This window comes from Onychomys torridus, chromosome X, assembly GCF_903995425.1.
Source record: "Onychomys torridus chromosome X, mOncTor1.1, whole genome shotgun sequence".
NCBI lineage: Eukaryota > Metazoa > Chordata > Mammalia > Rodentia > Cricetidae > Onychomys > Onychomys torridus.
The window spans coordinates 66,334,057-66,341,564 of NC_050466.1; positions in this window are offsets into that span (position 1 = coordinate 66,334,057).

Below are 7,508 nucleotides of genomic sequence, written 5' to 3' on the forward strand. Positions count from 1 at the left end.
AAAGAGCTGAATGGCCAATAGCTGGCAGAGAAAGGATAGGTGGAGCTGGTAGACAGAGAGGATTAGTAGGAGGAGAAATCTAGGCTTGAGAGAGAAAAATGAGAAAAGAGAAGAAGTGGGGGAGATGAAGGAGAAAGAAAGGGAGATGTCTGGGGCCAGCCAGGCAGCTGCCAGCCAGCAGACACAAAGTAGGACATACAGAAGGAAAAGGTAAAAAGGCCCAAGGCAAAATGTAGATGAAGTGAAACAGGTTAAGTGATAAGAACTAGCAAGAAATAAGCATAAGGTAAGGCTGAGCCTTTATAACTAATATTAAGTCTCTGTGTCATGATTTGGAGCTGGTTAGTGGCCCAAAAGAAAAAGCCTGGCACAAGTGATTGTTAATTTTGTTGTTGTTGGTAGTGGTTGTCTCATGTTTCTATTGCTGTGAAGAGACCATGACCACTACACTGCAACTCTTATAAAGGAAGTATTTAATTGGGGTGGCTCACTTACATTTTCAGAAGTTCATTCCATTACCATCATGGTAGGGAGTGCGGCATCAGACAGGCAGATGTGGTGCTGAAGTAGTAGCTGTGAGTCCTACATCATGCAGGCAATTGGAAGTTGATTGAGACACTGGATGTTATCCTGATCATAGGAAACTTCAAAGCTCACCCCCCATAGTGACACATTCCTTCTAACAAGGCCACACCCACTCCGACAAAATTACTCCACATAATAATGGCACTCCCTATGAGATTATGGGAGCCAATTACATTCAAACTATCACATTCCACTCTCTGGTCCCCATAAACTTGTAACAATATCATAACGCAAAATGCATTTAGCCTTACTTCAAAAGTCCTCATAGTCTCTCACAGTCTCAACAATGTTTAAAAGTCCAAAGTTCAAAGTCTCTTTAGAGATTTATACAATATCTTACATATAATCGCTTATAAAATCAAAATAAAAAAGCAGACCACATACTTTCAACATATAATGGCACAGGATATACATCATCATTCCAAAACATAGGTAGCATATAGCAAGGAAATACTGGACTAAAGAAAGACCAAAATCCAGCTGGGCAAACTCCAAACTGCATTTTCATGTCTGATGTCAGAACACTCTTCAGATATCTAACTGTTCAGCTTTAATGACTGCAACACACTTCTTTCTCTTGGGCTCAATCCACTCCTTGTTAGCAGCTTTCCTTGGCCAGTGTCCCAGGGCTCTGGCAACTCTAACATCTTGGGGTCTCCAAGGCAATCCAGACTTCACCTTCACAGCTTCACACAATGACCTCTCTAGGCCTCCACTCAGGGACACCTCTGACACATGCTTGGCCTCAGCAGCTTTCCCTAATCTCAGGAGCAATATTTTCTTCTATTCTTAACTATAAAGCCAGAACCACATGGTCAAACCTGCCAAGTTCTGCTGTTTACTGGTTCTGGAACATTGCCCCCTCATTCAATTACATCTTCATCAGCTCTCTGTCCTTCACTGCCTAAACTTGGCTCTCCTAAAACTGGATCTCTAGACCAGGCTGGCCTCAGACTCAGAGATCCTCAACCTCTTGCTTTCCCAATGCTGGGATTAAAGGTGTGCCCCACCACACCTGGCTCTAATCTTTTCTTTAATTTAATTCCTAAAAAGGAAGTTGGAACCTTAGCTAGGTGGGATCTTGCCCTGAGGTCACCACTCCCCTTATTTCATTTGTTCATCTGTTTTCAGCACAGAATTTATCTCCATTCCACTTTCTGATCCTTCTTTTTCCCAAAAATATTTTTCCTTGCTCAGCTGGCTTTCTCCTTTTCATCAGAGTTAGCACTAATAATCACACAACAGAATTAATATTAGGCTGTTTTGAGATTTTCTCTGCCAATGGAATTAATCCCAAACTCTTTACTTTAGCCTCAGGCAGAATCTTTGGACAAGGGCAATCTCTAGGCAACATACCAAAATTCTTCTCCTCTGCAACCTCTTGAAATAGCACCTGGCAAATCATTATCAGCACCATTATCTGTTGTGGGATATTTGTTGACATTGTAAAGATATATCTTTGCCTAAGGTGCACCTTTTGAGTCCATTGATATTAAGAGATATTAATGGCCAATGATTGTTAATTCTTGTTATTTGTTGTTGTTGTTTTGTGTGTGTGTGTGTGTGTGTGTGTGTGTGTGTGTGTGTGTGTGTGTGTATGTGTGTGTGTATTTCCCCTCTTTGGGTTTTGCTGGTATGGGATTATCTATTGCCTGTGTTTTTGTGGGTGTAACTAACTTCCTTGGATTGGAGTTTTCCTTCTAGTATCTTCTGTGAGGCTGGATTTATAGCTAGATATTGTTTAAATCTGGTTTTGTCATGGAATATCTTGTTTTCTTCATCTATGGTGGTTGAAAGTTTTGCTGGTTATAGTAGTCTGGGCTGGCATCCATGGCCTCTTAGTGTCTGCAAAATGTCTGTCTAGAACTTTCTGGCTTTCAGAGTCTCTGCTGAGAAGTCAGGTGTATGTCTAATAGATCTGCCTTTATATGTTACTTGGCTTTTTTCCTTTGCAGCTCTTAATAATCTTTATATGTTTAGTGTTTTGATTATTATGTGCTATGAGCACTTTATTTCTGGTCCAGTCTATTTGGTGTTCTGTAACCTTCATGTATCTTTACAGGCATGCCCTTCTTTAGGTTAGGAATTTTTTCTTCTATGATTTTGTTGAATATATTTTCTGGGCCTTTGAGCTGGGATTCTTCTCCTTTTTCTATTCTTCTTATTCTTAGCTTTGGTCTTCAAATTTCCTGGATGTTTTGTGTTAGGAATTTTTTAGGTTTAACATTTTTTTTGACCAATGAATCTGTTTCCTCTGTTGTGTCTTCAACACCTGAGATTCTCTCTTCCATCATTCTGTTGGTGATACTTAATCTATAGCTCTGGTTCACTTACCCAGATTTTCTATTTCCAGAATTCCCTCAGTTGATGTTTTCTTTTTTTTTATTAAGAAAATTTTTTCATTTATTTTACACACCAATCAAAAGTGCCTCTCTTTCCTCCTCCCACCCCTCCAGCCTCCCTCTCCTACCCCCCTACTCAGGAAGGCACGGCCTCCCATGAGGAGGCACATCCAGTAGAGGCAAGTTCAAGCCCTTTCCCCTGCCTCAAGGCTGGATGAGGTGTCCCATCATAGGTAGTGGGCTCTAAAAAGCTGGCTCATGCACCAGGGATTGATTTTGATCCTACTGCCAGGGGGCCCACCAAGTAGATCAAGCTACATAACTGCCTTGCTATGCAGGGGGCCTAGTCCAGTCCCATGCAGGCTCCACAGCCATTGATCCAATGTTCATGAGTTCTCTCTAGTTTGGTTTGTTTGTCTCTGCGGGTTTCCCCATCATAATCCTGATGTACTTGCTCATAGAATCCCTCTTCTCTCTCTTTGGCTGGACTTCTGGAGCTCTTCTTTGTGTTTGGCTGTGGATCTCTGTATCTGCTTCCATCAGTCATTGGAGAAAAGCTTTGTAATGACAGGGTATTCACCGACCTGATCACTGGGGCAAGCCAGTTCAGATCAGGTACCCTCTCCACTAGTTCTAGTAATCCAAGCTGAGGTCTATTACCATTTTCAAATCTTGAACTGTTTCCTTCACCTGTTTATTTTTTTTTCTTGGCTATCTTTGCATTCATTAAGGGAATTATTGATTTTCTCCACTTTTTTGTTTGTGTTTTCTTCAATTTCTCTAAGGGATTTGTTTCATTTCCTCTTCAAGGACCTCTGTCATCTTTATAAAGTAATTTTTTAAGGTCATTTTCTTTTGCTTCAGCTATGTTGGAATGTTCAGATCTTGCTCTTGTAGGATGGCTGGGTTCTGGTGGTACCATATTGCCCTTTCTGCACTTGGTTTTTGTGTGGTGTTTTGTTCCATTGTTTCTGTTTCCCTCTGGTTTTCTGGCCCTAGTAGATAAGAATTCTTCTGGTGACTTGCAAGTCTTGGGGTTTTGGGAGCCTTAGGTCCCTAGATTTGGCCTGGCCTCTGGTCAAGCTGAAGTCTTCATCTAAAGTTGTAGGCCAAAATATGGAGCCCAGGGGAGGGGATGCAATCTGAGATTGTTAGGTGGGCTTTATGGAGTGTTAGCTAGCAGTGGGCGGTATCTTATTTGGGTTTTCTAGGACCAGCCTGGCCTTCAAAAAAGTTTCCAGGGCTATGGGCACAGTATGGAGTCCAGGGAAAGGAGTCCTGCGGTCACTAGGACCAGAGTGGCCCCCAGTGAAGCTGCCAGGGCTGTGGGTTAGAGCATGGAGTCCAGGGAAAGGGGTGCTGGGGTCCCAAGGACCAGACTAGCCTCCTTGTAAAGTTGCCAGGGATGGAATCCCTAAATCTGGCCTGGCCTATGGTAAAGCCAAAGTCTTCTTCCAAAATAGTAGGCCAGAATATGGAGCCTGGTACAGACTCCCGGTATGTATTTCAATGATATTTGGTATGAATTCATCCAGTTACTATCTGATAGATAATGAGTTGAAAAATAGAATTACTATTAGTATTTTTAAAAAGAAAAACTGTTAATTCTTGCCTTATACCAGAGAAGACTTGGAAGCTATAATGGATATACATCCAAATTACATGTATGTATAATGCATTGTGTTAAAGACTACTGAGGCTACACTTTAATTCCTTGAAAACTTATTATGTTTTAGTTTTTATTAGCTGTATTTGTATGTAGAGTACATGCACATGGGTGTTAGTTCCCATGGAGGCCAGAAGAGGGTATCTGATCTTCTGGAACTGGCATTACAGGAGGCTGTGAGCCACTGACATGGGAGCTGAGAACCAAACCCAGGATGTCTGCAAGAACACTAAGTACTCTTAACCACTCACCCATCTCTCCATTCCCTGCAGCTTAATTCTTTAAAACAAGGAGTTGAATTTGTAAATAATACAAAAGTTGAGAATCAGGAAAAGGGATATGACTTGATATAAATAGTAAATTGAGCCCAAGTTAGAACCAATGAAAAGTCTGAGCTGCTAAGTCATGCAATGACTGCTGTTAATGGTGGGTGAAATGTGGTAAAGGAGAGTAGATGGAAGCATATATATTTCACAGAGAGTGTAAGTCTCAGATTGCGCATAAATTCTTTGTGTGATTATAGGATGTTCAGTATATAATATAAGGTGGTGGTTCCTGATCCTGTCCTGAAGGAACCCTTGGAGAATCTGCCTTCTTCCCATGAGATTCAAAATCAGTTGTTTTTGGAATGGCTACCCCTTTTGTAAGCACCTTTGGGTGACCTGGAAACAAGTGCCTCACCAATTGAGTCAGCTTCCATTCTTGGTGGCCCACTATCCATTCTTTATGCAGTAATAAGCAAGGAAATTATTTTAGAATAGAAATTAGCCCTTAAATTCTGAACTGTAGTATTTCAAACTCAATTCCTTTGTCATGACTGTTTATGTATGATTAGATTCCTGATGAATTTCCAAACTCATGACCTACATTCACTTCCCAGCCCCTCCATTTTAGCCATATGCTTTTAATATATGTGTAAATGCATGTATATGTACACATGTATGTATGTATGTATGTATGTATGTATATATGTATGTATGTATGTATATTTGGACTGCCAAGATCATTCCTGACTCAGCACTTTTGCACTTCCTGGGTTTTCTACTCTGTATTCCCACAGACCCTTCTAAAACTGGCTTTGCTGTTTCATATGTCTGTTAAAATGCTGTCTCTGGCTACAGTGTATAGAACACCACCTTATCTCACCCCTAGCTTTGTTTCTCTTTATGCTTTGTTACTGCCTATTACTATGTCAATATTTGCTTTCTTATTTTTGTTCCTCCATGAAACGTGTCTTTGTATTGGTCCATTAGATAGAATGAAGAGTGCTATGTAATTTTAAGCCAATTTTGTTTCCTGCTGTTTTCTTCTCCATTTAAAACACTTCATTCTGCTTGAGGTGAAAACTGGGCATATCTCATAGCATTTTTCCATATTCTGATATAACTAGAAAGTCCTCCAAACAGTTAATGAAAATGTCCCATCCTGTGTGATGCTCAGGATATGGGATTTATTTAGGGATGATGCCTTTCTCTGCTTCCCTAACTATGTGTGGCTCGTGGAAGTGGTTAAAGAGAATGTTGGGGCCAACCTCTTGTTTTACTTGCTTTTGATTTCATCACAATTATTTAATGAAATGGAGCTATTAGCTCTCTCCAGAGTTCAAGTGCAAGGAATCAGTGGAAGAAAGGAGAAGTAAATAAACTTTTTACTTGATTAGCACTATATGAAACTGGGTTAGAACTTCTGGACCTTCCTGAAGATTTTTAGAATTGATTCTTTCATCAGCACCTTTGTGGTTGGCAAAAATTGCTCCCATTGATCTGGGTCTCTGTACAGTTTCCTTGATGAAGATAAATGCATCACTCTTCCAGTTAATCCTCTATTCCTTTCTGAGCCTGGAGAAGGTGGCAGTAACTACAGCTGCTCTCTGCTGAGCAGTTCATTCCTCCAGGTGGCCCTCTTAAACAAGACCTAAGTGAGATGACCGATGGTGCTTCCTTTAGTGAGGGGCATCATCTGTCCTACAGGAAGCACACCTTGTCCTTTAGAAACTCTGGGTCTAATGACATAGGTATTGCCAGCTCCCATGTCCTCAGTGAGCAGAGAAATTACTCAGCTTCTACTCTGTACCTTAGATTTCTTCCAGACAACATCAGTGCCTCTAATGCTTCAGAGGAAACACATCTAGCCTGTTAAGTGGTTTCATTAAAGCACCTCCCTTCTGTTAAAAACCCATCCCTGGTGCATGAGCAGCCTTTTTGGAATCCTGTGCCTATGATGTGACTTTCTGCACAGCCTTGATGCAGGGGGGAGGGGCTTGGACCTGCCTCTACTGAAAGTACCAGGCTCTGCTGACTCCCCATGGGAGGCCTTACCTTTACAGAGAGGGGAATGGAGGGTGGGTTGCGGGGGTAAAGCTAGGGGTTAGGAGCAGGAGGAGGGAAGAGAGGAGGAATCTGTGGTTGGTATGTAAAATAAAAAATTTCTTAAAAAAGAAAAAACAAAATAAAGGGAACAAACTGCAGTACAGCAAAAGCCAAGGCCAGGCTGTGTTCTTATTGGTCAGTGTCCCTACTTATGTTAAAATTTGAGTATTTCTTGGAGCCAGATACTATGTTTTGGTGGCAGGTGTGTGTGTGGATAATTTATGTATTTCCTATTTATTTTTAAAATAATTTTACTTTTAGGAATGTAATATGATTGCATCATTTCCTCCTCCCTTTCTTCCATCTAAATCCTCCCATATACCCTTCATTGCTCTTTTTCAAATTCATGACCTTGTTTTTCATTAGTTGTTGTTATATGCATATAATACACACACATATATATCTATATACATACACATATATATCTCTATACACACATATATCTACACACACCACACACACACACACACACACACACACACACACACATATATATATATATACACACACACACACACACACAAATACAGCTTGCTCAGTTTGTAC